General features: G+C 23.5%; 1 protein-coding gene across 2 annotated transcripts in view; it reads right to left on the minus strand.

The window, feature by feature from the left end:
• Positions 1 to 20003, minus strand: part of LOC122512227 (rho GTPase-activating protein 7) — a 317373-nt gene that overhangs the window by 238106 nt on the left and 59264 nt on the right. The window lies entirely within an intron of this gene.

The raw sequence follows: 20003 nt of genomic DNA on the forward strand, positions 1-20003 counted from the left end.
TCTCCGAAATTCAATTATTTTGAAAAATTTTAATAAAATTCTTGGTAAAATTTCAATTATTTTTAATATCTACTAATTTAATAAAATTTTCCAAAAGAATTCTATTATTTAAACAAAATTTTAATAAAAATTTAACAGGAATTCAATTACTTACCAATTTTTTATAAATTTCTTCGAACCAATTCAATTATTTTTAATGTTTCAATACAGAGAATTGAAAAAAATAGTTCTAAGAAATTCAATTATTTCGAAAAATTTAAATAAAATTATTTTAAAATTTCCATTATTTTAAAAAAATTTAACAAAATTATTTACAAGATTTAGTTAATAAAATTGCAATTTTAATTAAATTTTCCTATATAATTCAATTATTTTCAATACAATTCTTCTTAAGAATTCAATTATTTTCATAGATAATACATTTTTTTATGGGAATTCAATTATTTAAAAAAATTTGAATAAAATTGTTCGCTAGAAATCAATTATTTTCAATTATTTTCGTAAAATACAGTATTCTTCCCAGCAATACAAATTGGCAAAAATCTTTGTAAAACTTTTTGAAACAATTCAATTATTTTCGTAAAAAATAAAAATTCTTCTAAGCAATTTAATTATTTAAGAAATTTTAATAAAATTCTTTTCAAAAATAAACATTTTCACAGAAATTCAATTATTAAAAAAAATTTTTTTTTTAAATTCTTTGTTAGATTTCAATTATTTTCAATTTTTTAAATGAAATTTAATTAAAATTATTTTCAAAAATTTTTTAAAAATTCTGAAAAATTCGACTAAAATTCTTCACAAGAAATTAATTATTTTCATAAATAATAATATTTTTCTCCGGAATTCAATTATTTTCACAAATAAAATTCTTCACGGGAATTCAATTCTTTAAAAAATTTTTTAATAAAATTCGTTGCAAGAATTCAATTATTTTCATGAATAACAAAACTTATCGCAGAATTTTAATTACTTTTTATACAATTTTAAATAAAATGTTAGAAATTTGCATTTATTCCAACAATCTTTTTTTAAATTTGTTGATAGAATTCAATTGTTATTAAAAATTTTGATAAAATTCTTCATAAAAATTAAATTTTAAGAAACATGGAATTATTGAATAAAATATTTATTTTTGTATTTAAATAATTGAATTATCGGGAAATTTTTTAATAAAAATTGATTAAAAAATGAATTTCACTTAAAATTTTAAATTATAATTGAACATTAAAACCATTGTAGCGTGAATTTTTAGAAATAATTGAATTTTGAAAAGTGTTAAAATTAAAATTTTTGAAAATTTGAATTTATAGTTACAATATTCTTATGATAAGAAATAATGATTTTATCACTCGATTTCGTCATGTTTTATAATAATATTCTCATAAGTTATTGAATTTGAGAATTTTAATTCCTATAGAAAAATAATAATGATGAAATATTTATTTGAAAAAGAAATTATTGATGTTATCTTCAGGGTCAGGGAAAAAGTGGAAATTTTATCTGGAAATCAGGGAAAATTCAGGGAAAAACAAAATTAAAATTTTGTGGCAACCCTGTTCTTCTAATAGAAAAAATACAATAAAATACAATAAAATAAAAAAATACTAAAAATAATTTTGAATTTAGAAAATTTGAATTTAACCCTAAGAGTATTTAGTAAATTATTAACAACATATATTCCTATTTTAAGGATAGTCAATACTAAATTTAAGTATAAAATATTTAAAAATAGGTACTAAGTAATATTTTCTTAGTTTTAGAATAAATTTGTTTCGGCGATTCTTTTAAGTTTAACTGTAAAAATAGTAAAAATTACTTTTATTAGTTTTTTCCGTGTAGAATATTTTATTTCTAATCATAAACTCTCTGTATTCTATAGAAGAGAGAAATTTTTACAATATAGAGCAAAAAGAATATAAAAAAGTTAAAGAGATGAATATTTTCATGAAACAAAAACTATAGCAAGTGACAAATGAATTAACACGTTGAAATTAAGCTGCGTAGCATTTCTTTGGTATTGTTTGTTTTTTGTTTAATTATAATTGTAATGGGATTTTATTGTCGCGAAGGTCATTTGCGAAGATAATGTTACCAATTATGGAATGGAAAGAGCTCGCGAGAATTGAAGCGAGTAAAACCACTATTAAGTGTATATAACGAACGAGTGCGCTGAGCGAGTGTGTTTTACCTGTTTAGGACAAAACCAGTATTTGTGTCTCGACCCTGGACATCACGTCAACGACGTGTTTTAATTTCATCTTCTTGAGAAATGCTTTTAAAGCGCAAAGAGAGAAAGAGAGGAAACTTCGCTCAATGATCCGATCCGGAAATCAAGTTTTTCTTCTTGGCTCTGCTTTTTTAATTTTCTCTCTCTTTCTCCCGTAACAAGAATTATTCTTTATTATTCAAGCATTTTTCTTACAATATGACAGTGTCTCTCTTTTTCTTTTCAAATTTTTCCCTATAAATTATTTTTTCCTTCGCTTATTTTCTCCTTTCTGATTTATGATTCTGATTTATATTTCTGATCTGGATTTTGTATTGACTTTTATATTTTTATCCAGATAGGATATTATTTTTATTGAATTATTAATTTTTTGGGACTTATTATTTTATTTATTTAGGCTTTATTATTAATAATAAATCCTAATAATAAATAAATAATAAAATAATTATCACAGTTATTCTGAAGATATCAAAATTGAGAGAAAAAACAAATTAAAATTCAAATAAAATTTCATAGCAATTGCGTTCACTTTAAAATGTTTTGTCCGACCGAAATTTACTTGTACTACTGTCATGAATATTCGTCAAGTTTTGTCTGACTATAAAAGTCTATTACTACTGGTGAAAATTATATTAATTTTGTGTGTCTGAACAAAATCTACTTCTACTACTAATTACTTATAATTACCTTGTAATTAAACATACTAACAAATTAGTGATAAAATTGGAATCTACGCATAAATTGAATTGACAATTAAAAGTCCGATTAGAATATACTTTTACTACTACTAATGACAATAATTACAAGAGCTAAAGATTTGTCTGCCAACGAACTGACTTTTACTACTTATAAAATACATTGACAAAAATTTACAATCTTTCTACTTGAATAAAACATTTTTTCAACACTATTACTATTAAATTTTAAAGAGTTTGTGTTTTTTGTCTGATCGCAAAATTTCTTTCACTACTGAATCTATTTAAATAGGACAAGACGGAAATGCAGATTGATTTATTTATTAATTTTTTTTTCTTGCTTTAAAGTAAATGACAAATTTTTTGTATAAAAGAAGACAAGAAAGTAAATAAATCTAAAATTTTATAAAATTATTTAACAATTTGGGAAGAAACTGCGACAAAGCGAAATTATGATAAAAAATACTTAATTTTGAATAAACACTTCTATAAAATTTAGTACAATTATATCAAATATCAAGAAAATTAATCAAATTTTAATATAATTATACTCAATTTCATATAATTTCTTTCAAATTTTAGTATTTTTAATATCAAAATTCCTCTTTGCCGCATTTTTTCCCCAAAATTCAATCAATTAAACTTTTCAAAGAATTAATTTCAAAATTGAATTATTTTTAAACATTCACGCTATAGGTACTGCTTTAAATATTCAATTATTATCTAAAATTTTAACTGAAAATAATTTTTAAATCAATTTTTATTAGAAAATTCTACTACAATTCAATTATTCAAATACAAAAATAACAATTTATAGAATAATTGAATGTTTTTTAAAATTCAATTCCAATAAAGAATCGTTATCAACAAATTTTCAAATAATTAAATTCTATCAACGAATTTTAATAAAATTTTTAAGAATAATTACCTTTTTCTAGAAATTTGATTAAAATTGTATTAAAAGTAATTGAAATTCTGCAATGAGTTTTATTATTTATGAAAATAATTGAATCCCTAAGAAGAATTTTATTACTTTTGAAAAATATTTAATTTTTTGCGAAAAATATTATTACTCTTGAAAATAATTGAAGTTTTGCAATAATTTGTAACTTTTACAAAATTGAATTTTTTTTCGTGCTTTTAACTTAATCTTCTATAAATCCATTATTTTTAATAATTTTTGAAAAAGTTCTTTAAGAATTTTCAAATTCATTTGTTTACAATTCAATTTTTACAAAATTTCAACTATTCGTAAATTCTTCAATTAAATATTTTTTAAAAATAAAAACTTTTAATAACTTTAAAAAAAATCTGCAATTAAAGTTTCTCAAAGAAAATTAATTCCACAGAATTGTTGGATAAAAATATAAAAAATTTAAATTTTCAAAGATTTTAATCTGACATTTTTCAAAATTCACTTACTTCTAAAAATGTACGCTCTAATGCTTTTGAAATTCAATTATAATCTAAAATTTGAACTGAAATCCTTTTTTAAATCAATTTTTATTAGAAAATTCTACGGGAATTCAATTGATAAAATACAAAAAAATGTATTGATTATTTGTAATGTTTTTTTAAAATTGAATTCTCAAAAAATGTTATCAATAAATTGTTAAATAATTGAATTCATTTGACGAATTTTAATAACATTTTTAAGAATAATTACAATTTTAAAGAAATTTGATTAAAATTTTATTAAAAATAATTGAAATTCTGCAATGAGTTTTATTATTTATGAAAATAATTGAATTCCTAATAAGAATTTTATTATTTACGAAAATAATTGAATCCCTGTAAAAATTTTATTATTTATGAAAATAATTGAATGATTGAGAAGAAATATATAAAAAATTTTGTAAATAATGAAATTCCTGAGAAATTTTTATTATTTTTTGAAAATAATTAAACGTTTGTGTAGAATTTTATTAAATTTGTTTTTAAATAATTGAATTCTTTTGGAAAATTTTATGAAAATAGTAGATATTGAAAATCATTGAATTGAGGAAAATTTTTGAAAATAATTGAATTTTGGAGAAGAATTTTACAATTAAAGAAATTTGTAAATAAATGTAATAGGATATTTTTTTGAGTATCTATATATTTAATTTTAAGAGTGAATCAGAATATTATTTATGGTCAGGGAAAAAGAAAAAATTTTGTCTGGAAATCAGGGAAAGGTCAGGGAAAACTAAATTAAATATTTGTGGCTACCCTCCCAGTGTTTTAATGAAATATTACAGAGATATAAAATGGAATATTTCATGTTATTGGAGCATTTTTACACATCTCTTTCTGTTTAATAAAAATTATATTTGGAAATAATAGAAAAATAAAAGAAAAAAACAAATATTTCCAACATCCCTGCATAATTTGTTAGCAGAAGCCCATAAGTTTTGTCTAAAACGGAGAATAAAATTGTGAAAATGTGCGTTTGAATACACACATATTTATAAATGATAGTCACTCGCAGTGCGCAATTTTAGTGCATTATAATCCCGTGGCCGCGAGCCTCATAAATAAACATTGCAGTTTCGTTGGAAATCGAAGGCGTTGTCTCCATATGAAACTCGGTCGACTCCTTCTCGCGCGGGATCCGATACGATTCTTCTTTTATACATTTATATGTATGTCTATACACAAGTGTGTTTATATACAACATCCCGAAATCATTCATGCAAACTTTCTTTCAAGAGATCGCGCAAGTGCATTAAGTATTCATTTTCTAAATGTGTAGGCCGGATTTTAAATAAGACGTTATGATATGCATAAAAGTTGGCATTTGCCGGTTATTTACTTTCGACAGAAGAAAATTTATGGTGATGTGAAAAGCAATAGTGTCTATATAGCGGATTTCTGAATATATTTCTTCTTTATAGATAGATATATATTCCGTTTACCGTATGTTAATACACCATTTAGTGATGTTTTAAAAATGCATTATATTTTTCGAGGGAGAATTTTTCTTTCCTTTTCTTTTTCTTTTTCTTTTTTTTTTGATAAAATAAAAGAAACGAGTTGCATTGTTTTCAGTATGAAGTACTTGGATTTTTTTCTTTTTCTTTTCTTGAATTTGATTTTGGAAAATTAAATGAAAAAAAGATTTTCTTACCGTCCCGTCGTCAATTTTCTTAGTTCTAAAATGAAAATTCGTAGGAAGGTCAACTTACCTGAAACAGAAAACAGAATCGTTTATAAAATCTTATCAATATAAAGAATTTGTATTTTAATTGTTTTACAAAAAAGTGAGCAAATTACTTATATTATATCACGAAGGTTCTGAATCTGATACAGAAAGTAAAATTTTAAATTAAATACTTGAACTCATAGAAACTATATAATTAAAAATTAAATCCATACAAATGAAAATTGCAAAGTGCAGCATCTTCTGATTTTTATTTTTGAATGACCGGTTATTAGGATTATTTGAAAAATTCTGTTATAATTTGCAAAACTTTTATTAGAATTCATAGAATTCTTAGTAGAGTACATTAAACTCTTATTGGAAGTTATAAACATTCCGCTAAAACTCGTAGAATTTTAAAAATAATTTATCAAACTCTTATTGACACTCAAATCTTCTATTAAAACTTATAAACCCTTAACTATAGAACTCATAGAATTTTTAGCAAAATTAATCAAAATTTTACTGAAACTCAAAAAATTCCTAGCAGAATCCATAAAACTTTTATTGGAAGTCATAAACTTCACTAGAACTCATAGAATTTTTAGCAAAATTAATCAAAATTTTACTGAAATGTTCCTATAGAATATTTTCAATGTTTCAATGAAATATTCTAGGAATTGGAAAGGAATATTCCATACTATTATAGAATGGATTATAATATTTTTTTGTTTCAAATAATTTTTATACTGTCAATCAGAATATTTCTTTAGGTCCAGAAAAAAAGTCAGAAATTCAATTATTTTCAAAAATTTTCATCAATTCAATGATTTTCAATATCTATTTTCATAAAATTTTCCAAAAGAATTCAAACTTTTAATTATTTCCAAAAAATAATAAAAATTTCATAGAAATTTCATTATTTAAAATTTTTTTTATATAAATTGCTTCGCAATCATTCAATTATTTTCATAAATAACAGAAATTTTACGTTGATTCAAATATTTTCGTAAATAATAAAATTCTTATTAGGAATTCAATTATTTTCATAAATAATAAAACTCATTGCAAAATTTCAATTATTTTTAATACAATTTTCTCGAAAAATGTAAATATTCTTAAAAATTTTATTAAAATTCATCAAAGAAATTCAGTTATTTTAGAAAGCCTTCCTATAATTTAATTATTTATGTCAATACATTTTTAATTAAATTTCTTGAAAGAATTAAATTATTTTCAAAAATTTTTATGAAATTCTTTTTAACAATTCAACTTTTTTTTCAAAATAATTTTAATAAAATTCTTCGTAGAAATTTAATTAATTTCTAAAATTTGTCAAAATTCAATTATTTTCAATATCTACCTACTATTTCAATAAAATTTTACAAAAAAATTCAATTATTTTAAAAAAAATTTTAGTAAAATTCGTCTCAAGAATTCAATTATTTTCAAAAGTAATATAATTCTTCGCAGAAATTCAATTATCTTTATAAATAATAAAACTCTCGTCAGAATTTCAATTACCTATCTTTATAAATAATAAAATTTTTCTCTAAAATTCAATTATTTTCAAAATTTTAAATAAAATTCTTGGCAAAATTTCAATTATTTTCAAAAACTTTTCTCAATTCAATCAAATTTTTTACAGAGATTCAATTATTTTTAATACATTTTTAATCGAATTTCTCGAAAAATGAAATTATTCTTAAAAATTTTATTGAAATTCGTCAAAAGAATTTTAATTACCTATTTAAAAATTTGTTGATAAAATTCTTTAAATGAAAGTTCAATTTTATAAAACATTTAATTCTTTAATGAATTATGTTTTTTGTATTTAAATAATTGAATTCTAGTAGAATTTTCTAATAAAAATTGATTTAAAAATTAATTTTAGTTAAAATTTTAGATAATAATTGAATGTTAAAAGCAATATAGCGTGAATTTTTAAAAATTATTGAATTTTGAAATTAATTTTTTTGATAAAATTTAATTTAATTTTTTTAATATTTTATTTAAAGTTTTTATTTAATTGAAGAATTTACGAATAATAGATATTTTGTAAAATTGAATATTGTAAACAAATGGATTTGAAAATTGGCAAAGAACTTTTTCGAAAATTATTAAAAATAATCGATTTAAAATAGAAGTTTGGTTAAAAATTCTGGAAAATAATAGTTGAATTGTAAATGATTTTATCATTCATCTTTAATGATTATAATACATGAAGAAATCGATGACTCCGAGTTATCGATATTTTCATGTTTTATAGAATTATGAAAAATTGATTTTATAGTTTTAAGTAAAATGTTCTAATATTTCACTCGGACTTATATTTTTGTCAGCAATTGGTCCGTAAATGGTCCCTAATTTTTCATATTTGGTCCGTAAAGTCCGTATTTTTGAATACTTTCACTGGTTCGAGTCCTGGGGAAGAAGAAAATTAAATTTTTTTCCGTTAACCCTGAAAAATATTGCTTAGAGTATTAAAAAATTCGTTTTCGATTCAAGGACAAAATTGACAATTATCGTGGATATTGTCGGTAAGTTATAAAACATAACAGTAGAATATATCGATGCAATACACAAAGAGAGAAAGAGAACGCGTATATAAACATAAGAAACGGCAGCGGGAAAACAACGGACGATCGCGTGAAATTGCATCGCGTGAATAGCTCTCGAATTGCAATGGAACAATAAATAATGGAATTCAAGAGCTACAACGAGAGGAATCGAATAATGGTTATATACTATTCCATTGGTCCTATTGCGTGCATTGCTGCGTGTTGTTGTTTCTGTTGTTACTGCTGCTGTTGTCTCTTGTTACTACCTTATACTCAAAGATACTTTTTTTTCTCTCATTCTTCTTCTTCTTTTTCTTCTTTTTACATTTTCATTTTTTGTTTCAACCCTTCGCGGTCTCATCCTTCTGTTCTTTTCTTAAATCTTCTGAATATTTTTTTTATTCCTTCTTTCTTTCTTCTCCGTTTTTTTTTTTTTTTTTGAGAGAGAGAGAGAATTTTTCATTCGATTCCGCGCGTTTTAAAAAGAGGCGTGGTAAATTTCGTCGACTCGCAACCGGCGATCCGATGTTCTGATATCAAGCGAAATACACCGCGCGCCACATATAAGAAGAGAATGAAAAGAGAGGCAACGGCAGCATCAGAATCAACAACCAACTTTGAAACTCTCAACTGAATTTTATTGCGATACTTATTTTCTTTGCGTTGTTAGGTTTGTATATCGCGACGAAAATCGACGAAAGAGAGAAAGAGAGGTATCCAAAGGCTACTCACGATTTGGCATCGCAGTGAATAAAAGTAAAAGAATAAAAAAAGAAAGAAAATAAAATAAAACGTTTCTACAATGTTAAGAAATATATTGAGTTCATTTTGTGACAAAGAGACAGAGATTGTAAAGGTGTGACAAATTTTTTTCTCTCGCTAATTAGCAATAAAGTACAAAATTTATTGATTATTTTTAGTACACTGAGGGAATGATCTTTTTTAGAAACAGGTTCAACATTCTGTATATATATATAGAGTGTCTCTTCAGATTGACGCGATTAGTTCATTCTCGTAGTCTTCTTCAACGATAAATATTTAAAAAAAAATTTTTTTATTTTTTTGTTCAAAACCGAAAAAAGTAATTTAAAAGGAATCTTTATTTTGTATTTATTTTGTTATTCCCAATGCTTCACAAACAAATATCAAAAATTGTTGTAATATTCAAGAGAAATATTAATGGAATATTCCTGAAATGTGAATGGAATCTTATAGTAGTAGTTGGTAGTGAAAAAAAAAGTTGCGAGACACTTTTTCATGTGTTTGTTCCGTTTTAAAGAGAGTGCACGCAGCTGAGGAAAAAAGGGAACGAATAAAGCTCATGGAATGAATGACAAAAGCTGGTTTCTGTTAAATTTCTTCATTTCTTCTTTTCTTTTTGTCGCCGTTAGTGGTGTATTTGAAGAGAGATTGAAAAACACAGTCGCAACTTGAAATCAAATATGTGTGCCTTGTGGAACAACGAATCGAGAATGACATTCTTTCTGCAGTTTTCGTCTCTCACCCTCCCCTCCTTTCTGTATACATACTCGTGTTCATTGAATAGCCATTGAGAGAGGATGGTATGATCTCTCTCCCTTTGAATTTCTGCGTGCAACACATTTTTTGCCGCTGAAAAGACAAGCTACCTTATTAGGGAGGTAACGACACGGCGCTACTGTCGTACCGATCATCATCAATATACAATTCTCACTGTGAGTACATTCACAAAGTATTCTCTTTGAAAATCACATTTTTATTTTTTATTTTTTATATTTTATTTTAAAGACTCAAATTTCAACTTTTTAAAATCTTTATTCAATAACATATAATAATTATAACTTGCTACTTTGTTACTGTAACTTCTTCAAAAATTATTTTCATCATTTCGCTTTCTGGAATTTTTCCAAACATTAGCTGGAATTAAAAAAGGCTTCTGTTTTCAAATTAATTTCAAATCAAACTATTATGAAAAGGGAATAAAAAAATGACTGTGGAAAAAAATTGAATGTCATAAATAACTGACATTCGTCAAGGAAAAATGCAAGAATATAAAGAAATTATTTCAATTACACTTGTAACGAATTAGGTATGCACATACCTTGAGGGGAGAATAATTTGGTTTATTTAAATTGCGCACGTCTCATTTGCATGAAGAACAAAAGATTCAACGAGTCGGTACTTAATTTTTTTTTCTTTTCGTCTTATTTAATGATCATCATTTAAAGCAGTAAAATTCAAATTTTTTATCATCAAAATTGACAAATTTAATTTTGCTAATGGAAATACTTTTTGTATTATTTATTCTTTAAATTCAAGTCAGTTATGAATATAACTGTGATTTTATAGCTGAACATTTTTACTTCTTCTAATGATAATTCAGTTGAAAATAACTGATTTCCATTTAGATATAACTGATTCGTTTTTAATTAGTTAACCGTGAATGATTGACAGATAAGAATAAATGATTTATTAGCAGCAGATAACTGATTGTCAGCTAACCGTAAATTACACTAGTTTACAAATTTATTGTCAGTTACAAATAACTGATTGGCTGTTTCAAATAACTGATCAGACTCCTGTAAATTTTTTCTTGCTGAGATTAAATTTAGTCAAATAAGACTAATTTTTCATTTTTGCCAATTCATTACAAAAAAGTAACTAATTAATAAAAATTTTTCATTCATCTGTCAAATTTTACTGATTGCCAAAGAAAATCACTGATTTAGTAGTGAAATGATATCACTAATTAATCAGTGAATTTTCACTAATCTTAAAGTAAATTCCTGATTTATCAGTGAAGTTTCTCTAATTCTTAGAAAAATTTACTAATTTATTTTTGAAATTCGAACTAATTATCAGTGAACATCTCTGATTAATTAGTTAAATTCTCCGAACTTATAATCATTTTTGCATATATTTAGTTTTTTTCATTAACATCAATGGTTCATTCAGTGAGACGATTATCATAAAAATTTAAATCGTAGTATGTTGACAAATTATACATCGATTTCTCTGTAATTTTTTTGTTTTCTTGCATTTTTTTTACCAATAGGTGAACATTATTGTAACCGCAACATTGTGCGGTACATTTTATTCAAGGAATGAATCTTTACAACGAGTAAGTAAAGCATGGTTCATTGAACTTTCTCTAAAACCAGATAGAGACTTGAGTCACTCCTCAGAAGTTTTCATTTTCTCGCACGCGTATCTCTTTACATAAAATTAAACAAAATTGCAGAAAAAAAAATTGTTTTTCCCTCAAAGCAAAAAACCTCTTTTTCCATGGCACAGAATATTCTATTCATATTCCTCGAATATTGCAGTAGAATATTGTGAATATTTCATACCTATATTTTAGGAAAATAAAAATTATTTTACCCTTAAAGAAAAAATCTCTTTTCCCATGCTACGAAATATTTCAGTCATATTCCTGGAATATTGCAATAGAACATTGGGAATATTCCACAGAAAGATTGCAATAGAACCTTCGAGAATATTCCATCCACATTTTAGAAACATAAAATATTTCTTTGGAATAATGTAGGAATATTCCATTAAAATATGATGGGAATATTTAATTGGAATTTAGTAAATCATACTTTTTATTATTACTATTAATAATGCTTGCCGATTTACTGATCAATTTTCGCAGGAGAAATAAAAAAATTATTAATTAATTTTCAAATGAAAATATGTTGCAAATTGAAAAATGAAAATCTATTATTTCATTGAAATATTCCTATGATATTCCAATGAAGTAGTCCTACTACATTCAAATTACAATATTCCAATCGAAAATTTGTACATGATTCCAAAGAAACCTTCCAAAGGTAAAATATTTTAATGTTCCTAAAATCTGCATGGAATCCCAATGATAAAATGGAATATTCCAAGAATTTTCTTTTCTAAAAAAATCCCATTTAAATATTAATCAAAAAATTTTATTTTAAATTCTAGTGGAATACTTCTACAAAATTTCAATAAAGAATATTTCTATAAATTTTCAGTGGAATATGTACATTAATTCCTAATAGAATATTCTTAAAATACTCCAATGGAATATTTCTACTATATTCCAATGGATTATTCCTACATTATTCCAAAATAACATTCGAAAGGTAGAAAATTTTGTTTTTATTTCAGAAATGTGAACGGAATATTCCCTAATTTTCATAGGAATATTCCAAGAATATGAATGAAATCTTCCTTGCTTTTGAGTTTTATTTCTCTAAATCAAGAGAAATAAATATACCCAGACGAATTGTCAGCCTAAATTGCAAAATACCATAATAAAATCCCCATAAAATTCCACTTTAAAATAAAAACCGATTAAATTGTCAACTTTTAATTTGCAATTTACAATTAAAAAACGAAAAGAAACGCGAAATAAATCTAAATCACACGCTTTTTAATGAATCGATAAATTTGAAATTACGATTCGCGGCAATTAAATGATTATTGCGCGATTCTTGAAACAATTTCGCGCGAAGAATTTAGAGCGAGGACAAGAAAATAAATTTTTATTGGATATACGAAAAAGGGAATATTGCTATGTTTATATATATATAAAATGAGAAGGAGAAAAGAAAAAGGAAGAAAATAGAAAACTGTTTTATCGTCATTTAATTAATTTGAATTTTTCGATACAAGATGCGCCATCTCTGTAGTAGCATCTGAACTCAATTGAGAGATTGTGTTTGAGCGCGTTTCCTACTCTTTCACTCTTGAAAAGGCAAACCTCACGTAACAAAAAGCAAGGTTGTCGTCCAAGATTCAAGTGGAAAATGCTTAGAACGCGGTTCGTATCCCAGGTGCATTCCTGAGGCTGACCGCAAGCGCACACATCATAAATAAATTCAGAGTGCGACTCTGCAGACTCTCTCTCTCTCTCTCTCTCTCTCTCTCTCTCTCTCTCTCTCTCTTTTTTTTGCTTCGCAATAACTGCCCCTTAAATAAAAATGAATTATTTTATACTTTTATTTTTGTCCCTTTCTTCAGTTATCTCGTGATAACTACTTGGTTGAGGTTTTGAAAATTAAATTTTCATTTGCACATTTAATAAACCCTCTCATGTGATGAATTAGTGTCCAATTTGTCCTTTAATTCTGTTAAAAATTCTTCTTTATCTTTTTTTCTTTCTAATTTTTTTTTGTCCTTACTATTCATTTATAAAAAGGGGGATAATTTACTGGAAATAAAAATGTGCGAGACATTATTCTATAAATTATCAAAGTTTTGTTAAAGGAAAAGTTGTTTTTAATTTTTTTGGTAGTCTTTCATTAAATTATTCCTACAATATTCCAATTGAATATTCCGACAGTATTCTAAAAATAAATATTATTGTCATATTCTACTTTAAATATTCTAAAGAAATAGTGCAACAGTATTTCAATGGAATATTCTTATAGTATTCTAATTTGAGAAGCAAAATTCCTAATTGAAATTTAAAGAGAACATAATAGTACATAAAACTACTAATTTCATATTGTTTTAAAGGAATATTAGAATTTTCCGCAAATATTCCTTGCTAACTAAAAAAATAAAAAAAAAATTGAAAAACAAGAAAGAAAATAACGTTTCCCCTAAAGCACCCAATAGCTAAAAAATAAAAAAAGCAAACAAAAAAAAATTGAAAGGGAATTTATTTGATCAGTGTGGACAGGTAAAATAGTAGGAAAAAAAATTCGACTGTCAAGATGCGAATTAAAAGAAAAGAAGTGTATACAACGTAAAGCTTAAGATGCCACCACGAGGATCTTCCCACTCAGGATCACGACAGGATTACATTGCAGGATCTCCTCAACGAAAGGATCGTGTTGCCTTTGTGCCCGAGAGGACCCGTGGCATCTGACCCTCTCTCTCCTCCCCCTTTTGCTGCTGTTACTGTCTGATCTCTCTTCCCTTATGCTCTTATGAAATAACCAGAATAAGATCACACGCGCGTTCCTGCATGAGCAAAATAAGTGAAATGTCTTGCTGCCCATAAAGCTTGAGCTTTTCAATGAAGAATAAGAAGAAGGGTCCACACACAGTGAAAGAGGAGATGGTTTCGAGAAAAAAGGGTATTATAAACATTCCTGAATTGGGACCCCTATGATTCAAGTGATGTGATTTGTGTGCGATGCTCATGATTTAAATATGAAATCACTTCATCCTTTTTTTCTCCTCTCCCTTCAGTCAAACCATTGTGACTTTTCAAATCGGGTCAGTGAACCTTTAAATCATTTTTGTCATCTTTATTATACCACCCCAATAGCACGGAATATTCTCTTCACATTTCTGGAACTCATTTGAAATGTTTGATTTGAAAAGTATTTCATTTCAATATTGGAAATATTTCCATGGAATATTCAAATTTCAAACATTTGGACTATATATGGACCAATCACTGACAAAAATATAAGTCCGAGTAAAATAAGAGAAAATTTTACTTCAAACTATAAATTCAATTTTTCAAAACTATAAAACATGAAGATATCGATAACTCCGCGTCAAAGACTTGGAGTTATCGGTTTCTTCATGTTTTATAATAATTAAAGATGACCAAGTGATAAAACCATCATCAATTCAATTATTATTTACAAGAATTTTTAACTTAAATTCTTCTTTAAAACGATTATTTTTAATAATTTTAGAAAAAGTTCTTTGACAATTTTCAAATTCATTTGTTTACAATATTCAATTTCAGGAAATTTCAATTATTCCTAAATTCTTCAGTTAAATAAATATTAGAAAATAAAAACTTATAATATAATATTAAAAAAATTCACGCCATATTGTTTTTAATATTCAATTATTATCTAAAATTTTAATTGAAATTCATTTTTATGAAATGAAAATCAATTTTTATTAGAAAATTTTACTAGAGTTCAATTATTTAAATACAAAAATAAATAATTTATTAAATAATTGAATGTTTTTTAAAATTCAATTCCCACAAAGAATTTCATCAACAAATTTTTAAACAATTAAATTCACTTGACAAATTTTAATAAAATTTTTAAGAATTTTTTCAAGGAATTCGATTAAAATTTATTGTATTAAAAATAATTGAAATTCTGCAATGAGTTTGATTATTTGGGAAAATAATAGAATCCCTAAGAAGAATTTTATTACTTTTGAATTTTTGCAAAGAATATTATTTCTCTTCAAAATAATTGAATTTCTGCAATAATTTGTAACTTTTCTAAAATTAAATTTTTTTTTCGTATTTTTAACTAAAATTCTTCTATACATGCATTAATTTTAATAATTTTTGAAAAACTTCTTTGAGAATTTTCAAATTCATTTGTATACAATTCAATTTTACAAAATTTCAATTATTCGTAAATTCTTCAACTAAATATATGAAAGAAAATAAAAGCTTGAAATAATTTTAAATAAATCCGCAATTAAAGTTTCTCAAAAAAAATTAATTCCACAGAATTGTTAGTTAAAAATATGAAGAATTTAAATTTTCAAAGATTTTAATCTGAAACCTTTTTAAAATTCAATTACTTCTAAAAATTTACGCTCTAATGTTTTTAAAATTCAATTATAATATAAAATTTTAACTGAAATTCATTTTTAAATCAATATTTATGAGAAAATTCTACTAGAATTCAATCATTTAAATACAAAAATAACAATTTATTGAATAATTGCACGTTTTTTAAAATTGAATTTCTCATAAAGAATTTTATCTATAAATTTTTTAAATAACTGAATTCTTTTGACGAATTTTAATAAAATTTTTAAGAATTTTTTCGAGGAATTCAATTAAAATTGTATTAAAAATAATTGAAATTATGCAGTGAGTTTTATTATTCATGAAAATAATTGAATTCCTAAAAAGAATCTTATTTACGAAAATAATTGAATCCCCGTAAAAATTTTGTTATTTATGAAAATAATTGAATGATTGCGAAGAAATTAATAAAAAAATTTGTAAATAATGAAAAATCCTGTGAAATTTTTATTATTTTTTGAAAATAATTAAAAGTTTGTGTTGAATTTTATTAAATTTTGTTTTAAATAATTGAATTCTTTTGGAAAATTTTATGAAAATAGTAGATATTGAAAATCATTGAATGGAGGAAAATTTTGGAAAATAATTGAAATTTTGAGAAGAATTTAATTATTTCCAAAGGTAATTGAAATTTTGATGAGAATTAAAAAAAATTTTAAACAGAATTGAATTTCTGCGATGAATTTTATTACTTTTGAAAATAATTGAATTTTTGCAATCAATTGTAATAATTTCTCTAATACAAAAGCAAAAAGTCAGTCACTAATTCAAATTAGTAAAAAATTTTACTAATTTAAACTTGGGGATTTAGTAATTTTCTACTAAAAATTTGTAAAATCTTTACTATTAAATTAGAAAACGAATCCAGACTCTAATTCGTAGAAATCTACTAACTCTGATACAGAGACTTCAGAAATTTTGTAAAAATATTTTTTATTTTTATTTTTATTGGCACTAATTATTTACTGTATTACAATTAAACTGAAAAGTAAATTTAATTTTCGAGTTAAAGTAAGATCTAAATATAGAACGAAAATTAAATTAAAAAAAAAAATTCTAAAATGATTAAAAAGTTGCTTTTTTCCGTATTCTTATATTCGAAACTGTTAATAGTTTAAATTAACAAGTTTTCAATAGTTTAAATAGAAATGTTTTATGACTTTAATTTTCACTTCTCAATAACATGTTTTTTTAATGATTCCAACAAGGCCAGTTGTATCATTAAATTTTAAAAATAGAGTTCGAGTCTAGAATAAATTTTAGAGAATAGTCGGAAAATAGAAATCTTTCTCACAATGAAACTATTTTCCATGCATTGTTGGATAATTTCGCAAATACACTTTTTGAATCTAAATTAATGAAAGTCCGCCTCACAGAATTTAAACTGATGAGCATTTTTCAATAAATTTTAGTAAAATTTTACTACTTTTTTAATTTTTATAGTTTTTATTATTATTTATTTATTAATATTTTTGTTTCTGTTATTTAATAACTTTTTTGCTTTTCTATACTAAAACTTAATTGTTAATTATCACTTTTATTGCACTATGAAGCAAAAAAGTGTCCAACATTTCACTAATAATTAATAAGAATATGTAAATAAATAATTAATTTTTTTTCAGGCTAAATAATGGGAGAATAAGTCGAACTTGAATAATTATAATTTGGTAATTATAATGCTAAACTGATTAAAGAATTTAGAGATTAAGTTCAAGTAATAATAGTAATAAAATAAAAGAAAAGGAAACTTTATTTTCTTCACTAAATTTAATGGAAAATTGAGAAAAAGAAATGAATTATTTTTAAGGGCTAAATAGACATTTTTTTTTGGAATGTAGACTGGTTGGTTAACGTTCATGATTTTGTAGCACTGCCTATGGCAGCTTATTTGTTCAAGCCTGTTTACATAGTAGTTTATTTACTTAACGACTCGAGCATCTTTTGCTGCATCAAGAAATGCGTCTCTAAGAGAATGCATTACAAAATTTTCTTTCCTTTTCAATCTATATGGAAAATCCATTATTCAATGAAATTTTTTTTCCTCATGAATATTCTAGATATATTTTTGGAATATTCCAGTGTGATATTGCGAATATTACAAAAGAGAAAAAGAAATTTTTTCCAACTCTAGCAATATTAAAATGTCCAAAGTTTGGAATGTTCCTTTGGAAGAATGTGGAAATATTCCATTAAAATATTTTGGGAGCATTCCAAAGGAATATTCTCAATTTTCCAATAGAATATTCATACTATATTTCAAGTTTAATATTCCAATGGAATATTCCTACATTATTCTAAAGGAACACTACAAAGGTCATTAAAAACTTTCCTCAATTCAATGATTTTCAATATTTACTATTTAAAAAAAATTGTCCAAAAGAATTCAATTATTTAAAAAAATTTTTTATAAAATTCTACACAAACCTTTAATTATTTTCATAAAATAATAAAAATTTTACAGGAAAGAAATTATTTAAAAATTTATTCATAAAGTTGTTTATGAGAATTCAATTTTAAGAAATAAGGAATTATTCAATAAATAGTTCTTTTTTAAATAATTGAATTTTAATAGAATTTTCTAATAAAAATTGATTTAAAAATGGATTTCACTTAAAATTTTCGATTATATTTATAATTGAATATTAAAAACATTAGAGCGTGAATTTTTAGAAATAATTAAATTTTGAAAAGTGTCAGATTTTAATCTTTTAAAATTAAAAGTTTTCATAGTTTTAACCAACAATTCTGTAGAATTAAATTTCTTTGAGAAACTTTAATTTCGTTTTCTTTTTTATTATCTAAATTTTAAAGTTGTTATTTTCTAATATATATTTAATTGAAGAATTTACGAATAATTGAAATTTTGTAAAATTTAATTGTAAATAGATGAATTTTCAAATTCTTAAAGAACTTTTTTAAAAAATTTTAAAAATAATGGATTTATAGAAGATGTTTAGTTAAAAACACGAAAAAAAATTTTATTTTAGAAATGTTACAAATTATTGCAGAAATTCAATTATTTTCAAAAGTAATAAAATTTTTCGCAGACATTCAATTATGTTGAAAAATTCATAAAAATTCTAGTCAAAATTTCAATTTTCTTCTCCGGAATTCAATTATTTTCAAAAATTTTAATAAGATTCTTGGCAAAACTTCAATTATATTTAAAAACTTTCCTCAATTCAATGATTTTCAATATTTACTATTTAAAAAAAAAGTCCAAAATAATTTAATTATTTAAAAAAAAATTTATAATATTCTACGCAAACCTTTAATTATTTTCATAAAATAATAAAAATTTCACGGGAATTCAATTAATTACGAATTTTCTTATAAATTTCTTCACAATTATTTTCATAAATAATAAAACTCATCGCAGAATTTCAATTATTTTTAATACAATTTTAATTGAATTTCTCGAAAAATGTAATTATTCTTAAAAATGTTATTAAAATTCTTCTAAAGAATTCAATTACTTAAAATTTTGTTGATAAAATTCTTTATGTCAATTAAATTTTAAGAAACATTCAACTATTCAATAAGTTATTTATTTTTGTATTTAAATAATAAATGAATTCTTGTAGAATTTTCTTATAAAAATTGATTTAAAAATAAATTTTAGTTAAAATTTCAGATAATAATTGAATATTAAAAGCAATATAACGTAAATTTTTAAAAATAATTGAATTTTTGAAATTAATTTTTTTGAAAAAGTTTAATTGAATTTTTTAAATATTATTTGAAGTTTTTATTCAATTGAAGAATTTACGAATAATAGATATTTTGTAAAATTGAATATTGTAAACCAATTGGATTTGAAAATTGTCAAAGAACTTTTTCGAAATTTATTAAAAATAATGGATTAAATAATCGATTTAAAGAAGAATTTTAGTTAAAAATTTTTGTA

The sequence above is a fragment of the Leptopilina heterotoma genome, unplaced genomic scaffold (assembly GCF_015476425.1).
Source record: "Leptopilina heterotoma isolate Lh14 unplaced genomic scaffold, ASM1547642v1 Lhet_95, whole genome shotgun sequence".
Taxonomy (NCBI): Eukaryota; Metazoa; Arthropoda; class Insecta; order Hymenoptera; family Figitidae; genus Leptopilina; species Leptopilina heterotoma.